We start from the raw sequence: 12,131 nt of genomic DNA on the forward strand, positions 1-12,131 counted from the left end.
CATGCTCTCTCTCTCACCTAGGTAAGTAAGATATTATCAGACACAGGGAAAATATATGAACAAGCCAAACAGAACATTAACAGTTTGTGGAAACAGCTTGTTGGTTGTTTTCCTTTACACCTCTGTCCCTTTAACTGTTGTCATAATCTTTAATAACATCATACTTATACAATAAGAAGTGAATTTGGAAGTAAAAATGTTCTAACACATGTTTAAACATAAGGATATTATCCCATGAGAAGGTTACAGTTAGAATACTTAAAAAAAAACAACTGAGTCTAATTTAGATGTGATGTAAATGATACACCTCTGTGCAAAAGGAATGTCTGTACAATACACATGTGCTTTTACAAATATATTTAGTATAAGTTCTGATCTTAGGGGACATACAACAATAAATATAGTATATACAGTAGATGCAAATACAGTATAATTTGCAATACACACACTTTGCACCTGTCAGGTGGACATTGAATTTACATTCTCTATTAGTATGCATTTGTAATATACATTCATGGAAGAAAAAAAACGGAAAATAAAATTGCATGCTACAGTTTTCAAGTTGTATAAATCTCAAGACGGAGGTCTGTGCCAGAAGCATACAATATGTGCCAGGTTTAAGCAACTCATATATCAGATACACTTCGATAAATGTTTAGGATACTGAAATATTGATTCCCAATTTAATAAATCAAAAAATATACAACTTACAGTTGTTATAACTCTCTGATGTGTATAAAATTAAATATTAATAAAAGTTGCTCACATAATTATTTAATACATGAATGTGCAATAAAGAAACACCTGTTAGCTTCAGTGGCATATTAAAAAGCTCTAAATTATTCTATTAAACTTCCTTTCCAACTCTATAATGATTTCTATGTCTATTTATAGAATATATTTATTTATATTGCTTTCATTCATTGTTAATATTCACTAACCCAATACTTTGAAATCGTAGCATATTCTGTAATGTTGAGTGATTTGTTTCCCCCTTACTCAATATCCTGAATAATAATGACATACCCCCAAGTGCTACAACTTTTGCGGGAAAGTCTTGTCTTTTTGGGTCTGTCCCTCATCCCACCCAGGGACAGGGGGCATAGCGATCAGCTTACAAAGTACTGGCCATGCTCCCATAGTGATGTATAATGAGAACATGCCCCATCAAAATAGGACCCCCCCCCCTTTAACACTGTGCAAGCGTCCCAATCTACTATACCTCAATGTTGGGAGGTATGTAATCATTCATTTGGAAAAAGTCACAAAACTCTCAGAAATTTTAAGCATACAGAAAGTCAAAATAACAGTAAATAATTAGATATATAGGGATAAATGTAGCAGCCTGTAACTTGCAGCTGAGATTCCAGCAGGTCTGTCTGATATTTTGTGGTAATAAATTAAAAAGAGTTAGAAAATGTATGGAGATAGAGCCTTGACAGATCAGAAACAGCTAACACAGTAGTATTGAAGCTTATAGAATATGTATCAGGTGAGTACACTTACACTATGGTGAGTGTTCTGGCACCTATAGATCTGCAAGCACTAGCTTCCCAAAACAGTTAAGGTATTCATGTGTTTCAGGTATTTCTAGTGCACCTAAGCTGTTCTAACTTATAGGCTTATAGCCATACTTGCCTACCTGACCCTCTCCATGAGGGAGAAAATGCTCTGTTCCTGGACTTCCCTGGTAATGTATGATTGCCATTACCTGAGGTGAAACACCTTTACCTAGCTCCCCACAGATGATGGCAATCATACATTCCCAGGGAAGTCTAGAAACAGAGCATTTTCTCCCTCATGAAGAGGGTCAGGTAGGCAAGCATGCTTATAGCATAGGGCCATGATGTGACCTAGCGGTGTGATGTGACCTAGCGGGCCTTTTTCAGGCGTGTACCGTCCTGGTTGACATTAAGACAGGGGTATACCAAGCTGCAGATTTTCCTCAAATATTTTCACCTGGCCAGCAATTCAATAGTGATGGTTTCAGATTTTCAGAAAGGACTATTTATCATCCCTGATTTTGCCACTAGCAGCCACGTCTGTGAGGACTTACCTAAGCAACAATTTTGGGGTAGCAGAATTTTATTGTAATTATTAATAAAATTAAAAAATTTTTGTAATTGTTAATTAAAAATATATTAAACCTGAAAGATTATGGGGTAGATTTATGATGCAGTGATAAGGGAGGATAAGTGATAAAGAGCCTGATACTTTATCACTGGCCAATCAGCTTCTCACTGTTAAGTTACAGGCTGGGTTTCAATAGCAGCTGATTGGCCGGTGGTAAATTTCCAGGCACTGTATCACTTCTCCTCCCTTATCACTGCTTCATAAATCTACCCCTATGACAGTATTGAATTTCATATCAATAGCACTGCACATGCTAAACTAATAATATGATGCAATGCCTGGCACAATTGTTTTGTAAACATGTACCACACCAATTAGTTGATGCTGAACAAAATGTCATACAGTACAATATTGCCAACTCTTCATTGGCTCCATTACATAAATACAGTTTTCTGAATCAATAATAGGTGACATTTTTATGTCCTTCAACTTCATTATCACTTCAAAAGATTTTCTGCTCAAGAATACTTTGAGCTTAGTGAAAAGGTGAAAATTGCCCAACACATCCCACCTAAAACTGTAACAAGTCCCATTCAATGTTCATTATGCATGTTAAGTTGTCATTTATCTAACTTTTCACACCACTTTCTAACATCACCATACACATGCTTTAAATAACAATAACTTTTGTCAGTTCTCACTTTCTGCACATTCATGAAACAAATAATACTCCTAATTTTAAAGTCAGATAGATTTTGTATCAAAGGATCCATTTTAGCGTGAACATCCAAAACTACCCTAACAGCATGGGACTCACATAGCACTTTGAAAAAAGGATAGGGTCGCCACCTGACCATGAATTGGGATGGGTGAATGACCATCAGAATTGTGCAAATGTGTGTTATTTCCTTGGTTACTCTCGTAACACTCTATTCACAAAAAAGTGCAAATCAATATCCAATAATATAGCACAAAAAACAAGACTAAATTGAACTTGATAAAGAAATAAATATATTGTTAAAACTCAATTAACTTTTTTAAACATGCTACATACCTTAAAAAGTTTTTGAAAATGTAAATTGAGACTGACAATAAGAGATCACTTTTAACAATACTAATATTTTTTGCTGTATTATACAGTTTGTGCATGCTATTCATTTACTGTTTTCATTTAACTGAAATTAAAACAATATATATAGAAATTCAGAGTTATTAACAACAAAATACTATTAACAAATGTTTAAAATTTTACAATCTATTACAGTATGTTTCTACTCCAGTCCCCAAGCATACCTTTATCAATCTATGTTTTCTTAATTTCTTTAATCAAGCACAGGCTTTGTTAGTCTACAGTATATTGTTGAATCCATAATTCTCTAATTTGTTTCCACAGATAGAAATATTAAAAACATGACCAGGTGGAGCACTTGAGGATTGTAGTTTTTAACCACGGTTTCAAAAAAAATAAAAACTTTGTTCAGTAAGATAACCTTAGGTCCAGCTATAAATGATAACAGCACAGCTGGGTGAAATGTGGAACCAGAGAAAGGGATGGGCATTAGGAGAAACTTCCTCCCCTGTCCTATACGTAGGTGAGGGACAAAATGAATACTTCTTGGTGCTTAAAATAATAAACATTTACAATTAAGTAATTATTACCAACAATATGGGCAATATATTGAGGGACATATGCATGCATAAGTTTCTACAATAAAAAAGTAATAGTCAATCTACTTATTGGGTATGGGTCATAGGGTCCACAGTGATAACTTTGACATTTCCCAATGGTTTTGTAACCTCCCCGCACCCCCCTAACCCTTCCAGTTTCCCTGAAGTGGAGATGGGCAGGGTTCCCGTCCCCTGCTGCTGTAAAACTGGGAGATGCGTATGGGTGAGACGCTCACACACTCCAGTCAGATGGTGTGCCTCCATCGGTGATCGCCAGCAGGGACATTCCCATGCACTAAACAAGACGCGATCCATCTGTATGTCTCATGTCCATTAGCTCCAACAAGAGCCAGTAGTTGATGGAAACATTGAGTGGAGCATAGAAGGATGTCTATCAATGCATAATTATCTTATATTGTTTTTCTTTTGTAGCAGTAGATAAAGCTTGAATGTGCTCTCAGAAAATTGTGCTGCCAGTCTAAGTGTGAAAGTGAGACACACAGCTCTTTCTCCCACCTTTTAACCCAAGGTGGTATAGGAAAAATTTGAGTTCATAATAGTAGTTAGTAAAAGTTACTGTACATAATGTATGGATGGGGTATTTAAGAGAAAAACTAAGTTTTCAAATAGCGTATTGCCTTTTTGGGTAAATCTATCCTACCTTTTGAAGAGAGAAAGTAGCATAATTGTAGGAATTTCCAGAAATCAGATTGGAGGATCATGCCCTATTCCCATTCTTTACGTTTGCTCTAGGTCAAGCAATAATGAAGATGCAGAAAGGTTAAAGTATATTATGAAAAGTAGATTAATGATAAAAAACACAAAAAATCTCATAATCTAGTGAATCAACACTGATTTCAGGTTATACAAGTCACCGATTCCTTTCCTTCTCTACTTGATGTGACCTTGTTACTTCTGGGATCATCCTCATGCATTTTATAATAAGCCTTCATAAAGTGCATAATTAGATCTTATATCCTCATCAATGTGCCACTTTGTCAACTTCTCTCAGCTTCCATTAGTTGATTTATTTCTTGGTATGAATATAATTCTAGACATGTAGAACCTTCTCTCATATTGACTTTGTTATCTTAACATTGCAACATTGAGAATTAAGTCAGCACTATTTTGGCACAAATAATTAGCTACTGTAGTCTAAAAGCCACAATATACAATATAGGGCCAGTGGCATATTTAAATATATACCCTTTTGGAGTCCAGTGTTGGCAGCAGAACTGTGGAAATTGCTGCAAATAATTTCTGCCGCTATATTATTCCAGAGATCTGCACATGCGCACTATGGTTTGAGCACTCTAATGCACAGACATTACAACTTTTCACTACTGCCAGCAGAGAGGAGGGGGCCCTGCTGGAGGAGCCTACATATGACCTCCTCCTCTAAAATACTGCTGTAGAGAGCTAGAGGATTCTGGGAACATAAGTGACTTAAAATATATGCACTTCTGACCAGCTGGGCATCCAGATGCTCTGTATGGTGCTTCTACTACTGCAGAACCTTCTACACTGGGATTACTCTCTCTCTGTTAGCTACCTTTGGCGTGCATCGGTTGAGTATGGGAGCTAGGTGACTGCTTGTCTGTTCCCTGCAGGATGTGGCCTACCCCCTGGTCTGAGGCCGGGACTTGGATTTCGGGCCCATGTGGCCAGAGATGCCGGTGGGCTTCCCTTCCACCATCGCTGGCTCACTTTCCTTCTTCCCCATCCCCACATTTGGAGAGGTCGTCTTCTCTTTCCTCGGCTGCCACAATCTCGCCCGCTGGAGTGAGGAGGACGCTGTGCTGGGCTCCATCATGGTTGCCAGAGATAGTGTGTGGAGGCTGTCATCTTGACTGAAGAGAACCGCCAGTGCAGTCTGTAGGATATGGCCTTGCATCCCCCCGCAGAGGATCCCAGGAGCAACCCTGAGATGCCTAGTTCTGGGTAGGCAGTCCAACAACGGGTACCCACCACACTTCTCTCCTCTACTTGCTCTGCATATAGGGGCCCTGGCACCATGTCCCCTGCACCTCTGTCTTTGACACCCTGATGTCTGCTGTGGCCAGCAAGTAAGAAAGAGGAGTCTATGCTTATATCTATAAACTCCAGGGACCTTGAAACTCCAAGGACCCCTTAATCCATATTAATCCTAAAAAGGTGCATCTCCCCTGCCGTGTCTGGCATCCTGCAGATGGTTTCGGCCCGTGTGTGTAAATACAGGTGCCTGATGGTGGGGCATTGGCAGTTCCATGGTCGATGCTCCCCTGCTACCTGTGCAAGATGGCTAGGACTTCTCCTAGGCAGATTGGATCTGGGGTAGGTCCCAGCCTTGTGCTTACCTGGCTCAGTCATTCGTGCAGCTTGCCTTCTACCCCCAACCCACTCTTGCCTTGTGTGAAACTGTACTCTCAGCCCACCTGACCAGATGCTGTTGACCTATGAGCATTACCTACACTTGAACTGCCTTTAAATGTAATATGCTTACACTCTAATTAGCCCAGGTGTATTATTTGCTTCATGATCCACTGAATAGGACATATCTATTTCCCCCAATGACCCGACTTGTCCACAATTTCCTATTTCCTATTTTAAGCCTTCCAGGACAGCTGACTCAAAAATACTACCCTCTACTCCTTCTAGGAGAGGTGCTTCTGGTGCAGACCCTGACACTGAAGCTGCAGCAGCCCCCTATACTAAGGCCAACATTGCAGCTATCCTCGCCAAGATAAAAGGCTTTCTCCAGGCCATACATAATGGAACGCTCTTTCTGGTGTTCAGTCTGATGTTTCTAGTCTTGCAGCCCAAGTAGACGCATTGGAGAGGAAGCAGGAGGAAATACAGTAATACATTTTCAACAAATTTCTGAACAGGACAACACTCAACTGAATCGTGATTTCGTATTACTGGCCGATAAGCAAGAGGATCTGAAAAGAGGACACAGGGAATAATCTTAGGATCCGTAATATCCCAAAATCTGTAGAGGCCAACCTCTTGTGTTTGTTTTGCTCACTTGCCCCTTCTATCCCTAAAAATATGTTTCTACTGGATAGAGCTCAAAGAGCACTCAAACCCCGCTCATAACCTAGTAACGCTACAAAGGATGTGATCCTCCGTTTACATTATTTTAACTCAAAAGACCAGGTCTACTCTCATGTTCGCTGCTCCTCGAATATCCCCCTATCTCCCCTTGCCTTGGCCAAATTATGCGAATTGAAGGACATTACTAACATACTCCGAGAACATATGATCCGCTACCGATGGGGTTTCCCCTTTAGCTTACAGATGAGAACAGAAGGAAAAAAACTTTTAGCATGATCCCCAGATGAGGCTCTCCACCTGCTCACCTAATTATATTTGTGTCTCCTCAACCCTATGCACAGCTGGATCTACCAACTACCCAAATTGCCCCCATTCACCAAAGATCCCCGATGAAGGAATGGCAAACAGTCGCCCCTGCCAAACTCCCCATACAGTGACCTGAGCTCTCATTGGGCTCCTTAAGTCTTCATCTATCCACTTAATGTGGGTCAGTATTTGCTCCCAGTAAAGTAAACCGGACCAATCTTACACTATTTCCAGCCTATTATTATAATATATTTTAATACCTTGAGGGTATATAGTAAGGGTTGTGCAGGGCTGCGAGGGTTCTAGGGACCAGAGGTCCTAACCTGAGCCTCTGGGATGTTTGTTACAAAGCTACATGGCACAATTGGTAGCCCATCTTATACCCTGTGTATTGCTACAAAGTAAGGCTATTTCTACATGTTTGTACTGATAGAACCACTCCTGCTGCAAGGGGACACTCATGCCCCCTGTTCCAACAAAGCCCTCTGCCACCCTCCACTGCCCGCTGCAGCTCACCCGATGCCCCCAGCAACTGACCCCAACTCCCCTGATCCCTGACCATCTCCCTGAAGTGGAGACGTTATGGAAATCGCTCCGGGCCGCTGTGTTAACAGGGACGTTCATACATTTGAGATGCTTGCATGTCCACATCAGATGGAGCACCTCTCCACCGGCAATCACCAGCTAAGGGCGATTCCAAGCGCTGGCTGAGAGGTACTCCATCTGTATATGTTTTTATTGAATTCAATATTTCACAGATGACCTATGCATAGTATTAAGTTCTGTTATAATGTTTAGGATCAGAGGAGGCCCTTGGGTTTTGGGGCCTAGGCGTACTACTAAGACCTGTGTTATTGTCTATGGCCAGGTGTTGCCTCTGGTTCTATGGATCGATGTGCACTATTTTCACAGATGTTTCAAAGCACTGCTGTATTGTTAGCACTTTTGTCTTTTCGAATACAGTATATTGCCTTTTAGAAGTGTTTCCTAATCACTATATATGTCACTCTTAGACACTTATGGTAATTTTTATTTCGTATAATGCTCAGTAATTATGGTTTGAAATTGTTGAGCCCTCATTGCTTTATTTTTTCACAGTTAATATACTTAAAATGTGTTTTTTTCTTTCTTTCCTGTTAAGTTTCCCCCCTCTCTCCACTTACACCTGACATTATATCCTTCAATATTCACAGATATTGGACTAATTGAACCAATTACACTATCATAATGTCCTATCTCCCTTAATTTTGCCCTGCTTAAACCCAGGGCTTTGTTCTTCCTTACCTCAGTTCATAACTTAATTTTTTTGCTTGCGTCTGCATAGCTGCACACCCCCATATGGTCAGTATGACTGTTTTCGGATGCCCCTGGGCATTAGGCCATTTTCTTTTTTTTTGTGGTTCCGACAAAGTGAGTGGGACCATTTACAGCTCATACCATTTCCTCTACTTCTGTTTCTATTTTCTTATTCTCCCTTCTTTTTTTCATGAGGCCGAAGTATGTTTTTTTGTCTTCCTTATAGCACTCACACTAACTCTATATGGCTACCAAAATGTTGTCTTTTAATGTTAAAGGTCTGAATTCCCCTCACTGTCACACCTTGCACTCTCTCAAAGCTGGCATTTTTTTTTTACAGGAGACACATTTTTCAGGACCCTTTGCTTAAATTAAAGTTTTTCCCCTTAACATACCATGAATGTGACCCATCCCATAAAAAGATAGGTGTTGCAATACTGTTTGCGAATTACATTACATTACATTACATCAAGTGACTTTTGGTACCTCTACTATCTTTCAACTAGATGGCATTCTATTTACATTTGTTTATGCACCAAATACAGGTCAGCCTCAATTCTTTTATACTGTCAGCATACTCCTCAACATAGACGAGGCAGGACTGTAGTTGCGGGGGAATTTAATACCACCCTTGACTTACATTTAGATAGATCCAAGCGAGTTCTTGCTACTTTAACCAATATAGCTCAAGCTAACTTTGATGCTCTGCAGTCTTTATTATCTCAACACCTTTTGTTTGATGCTTGGTGGGTGAAAGAACCCACAGTTAAGATTTCACCTGTTATTCTCCTGTTCATGATATATACACTAGATTAGATATGGTGTTTTTAAGTCAGGGCTTGACAAAACCCGGGCGCCAGGATGCCATAGCGACCAGATTCTGCTTCCTGGCAACCAGATTTTTTTGCCAAGAGAGAGGAAGCACAATCTGGTCATGGGGCAGCGTTGCCCAACCCCCCTCTCCCCCCAACAAAGCAGCAGCGTGGCCAGTGTTGCCTGACCCCCCTCCTCTCTCATTTCAGAGCTGGGGCAGGGCACCCCCCTCTCCTAACAGTGCAGCGGTGGCGCATTCCACCAGCAGCAACAGCCAGGGAGAAGGAGATGGTATGCAGTGGCCAGGGAGCCAATCAACTGACAGTAGCTGAGCAGCGGCTGGTGCTGCACGGGCAGCATTGCCCGACCCCCCCAACAGAGCAGCAGCACGGGTAGCATTGCCTGACCCCCCCTCCTCTCTCCTAACAGAGCTGTGGCAGGGCATTCCTCTCTCCTAACAGAGCGGTGGCGCATTCCACCAGCAGTGGCCAGGAAGAAGGAGGTGCTGAGCAGCAGCCAGGGAGCCAAGAAACTGACAGTAGCTGAGCAGCAGCTGGTGCTGTGCAGGCAGTATTGCCTGACCCCCCCCAACAGAGCAGCAGCAGCATAGGAAGCATTGCCCAACCCCCTCTCTCCTTCCTAACAGAGCAGTAGCAGTGCAGGCAGTGGCAGTTGGCACCAGGGAGCAGGGGATAATGAGACACAAGAATTTGCCAGGGAGCCAAGCAACTGAGAGTACCCGAGCAGCAGCTGGTGCTGGTGAGAAGACTTGCCTCACCATCCATGATCTCACTCCCTCTTGCCCCTTATCAGCACTCCTCCAGCACTGCACCTCTCCCTCTCTATTGGCCTCCTGTTGCCTAACCTCTTAAGTAACCCTTGGTCACCTTACCCCCCCATCACCTCACTCCTTTGGCCAACCAAGCACCTCACCCTCTCTATTGGTTCCCCTGTTGCCTCACCCACTTTCCCTCCATCACCTTACTCATTCGCTCCCTGGCATCTCAACATGTATCCCCTCACCCCCTCTCTCCCCCTGCTGCTTTTTTTGTTGGTGAGATATAGTGCCCATACATGGTACATTTTGTGCAGCACATTCTTTCTGAACTAGATTGCATCTAGTTCAAAACGCATTCTGTTTTAGCACATCACATTCATTTAGGACTAAATGTGATGCAATCTAAATAAAATGTATGGTGTACATCACACTGTGTATCGGCAACCTTAAGCCTGTCTGGCTCCTACACTTTTGTCCTGGCTCCTAGATTATTTTATTTTTTGTTTTAAGCACTGACCCTGTGCAATTAATCCTGGATGTTAAGATTCATCCTAGCACTTGGTCAGACCAATGTCCATCTACAGTAGACCTGGAATCCTCTTACCCCCAATTTACATATTTGTTTAATTTGCATTTTCCAAATATTTGTTGAGCATTTTATTGGGATCATCACAAGAATCACTTGCCACAAATTTTGGAACGTCAAGGGATCTTATGTGATCAGCAGGATTGAAAAAATTCAGAGACACTATTTTATCATTTATTCATGTTTTACTATTTCATGTTTAATGTTTTGTAAGTGTGTACACTATTTTCACCATTTACATTTTTTGGCCCACTAGAACATTGATTCCAACCCCATTTTTTGCATGGAGAAAATATCAGCCTACTTCCGTGAGACTTCCCATACATTTTTATCTTTATGGAGTGCCTGATTTTTGTTTAATGATAATGAGGAAAGAAGGTACCACCAGTGTTGCTACAGCTGCTGTCGGGAGGGTGTAAGACTCCCAAATGGGTATGAATACAAAAGAAAAGGTGTGATACAGTGCTAGGGTTAATCTGAAAATAATTTATTTTCTAAATTAACATAATTTTTTTTAATAAAACAATCATATACAGTACAGTACATTATATATGAGAATTCTCATAGGATAAAAAATAGATGATAAAAAACAGTGGTGGAGTCCTGTGGAACAGGAATTTTCAAAGTCCCGGAGATTTCCCAGTGGTGGATTCCCAGATATCAAACAATGGTGAGACGGCAAAGGGTTGCAGTCCTTAAGGTATATCAGATACCAGGCTCAGTGGTTGCAAGTTGTGGAATCCAAAAGATGGTATAAAACTGGTCCGGATATGCTGTGGTGAGGATTCCAAGATGTTGGATGGAAAAGGGTGAGAGATGGATTGTTCTCCAATGGTGTACTGGAACAAAAAGCAATGGCTTGTGCAGTGGCTCAACGCATTTCGGCATGTTCACATGCCTTCATCAGGAGCTGGAGTGTTTGGTAGGACCAGGGTTATCCTTTATATACCCTGGGGTTGATTATGAGACTAATCTCAGGTGTGCTGGAACTTCATTGGTAATACTCATAGTAAGCACATAATTAAAATCTCATTGTATATAATACATCTATATAATATGAGTGCACAGAAGGACTTAAATGTATTGATAATTACTAACCTAAATATCCAAAAAACTCACAATAAAGCCTGGGCGGAAGTGACTTTGCGCCTAAGGCATAGTGGGTCGGAAGGTGTCATTTTCCGCCAACTAAAGTTGTAGTTAGGATTAGATGGGCGGAGATGATGTTGCACCCACGACCTGGTTGGGCGGAAGCAATTATGTTGCACCTAGTGATGCCAGTATGTATAGATAGGCGGAAGTGACGTCCCGCACGGAACAGGGAACAAAGGCAGAACCCCTATGCTCTCCCCTGCATACATTGGATGGCGGAAGTTAATCTCTGTTATACATATGGTTGGCAGATTGTAATACCCCATGCATTGTCCTTTATTTAAACAGTATATCCAGAAAGAGTACCATTTATACAGAATAATCACATTTAGGAGGAATGAATAAAAAATAAAAAAATGTTCTTATTTGGTTCCTAGTCATCACATTGTCCTACTTATTTTTACCCTATAGGTGTCTCCTTTT

The sequence above is a fragment of the Crinia signifera genome, chromosome 5 (genome assembly GCF_055691185.1).
Source record: "Crinia signifera chromosome 5, ASM5569118v1, whole genome shotgun sequence".
Classification (NCBI taxonomy): Eukaryota; Metazoa; Chordata; class Amphibia; order Anura; family Myobatrachidae; genus Crinia; species Crinia signifera.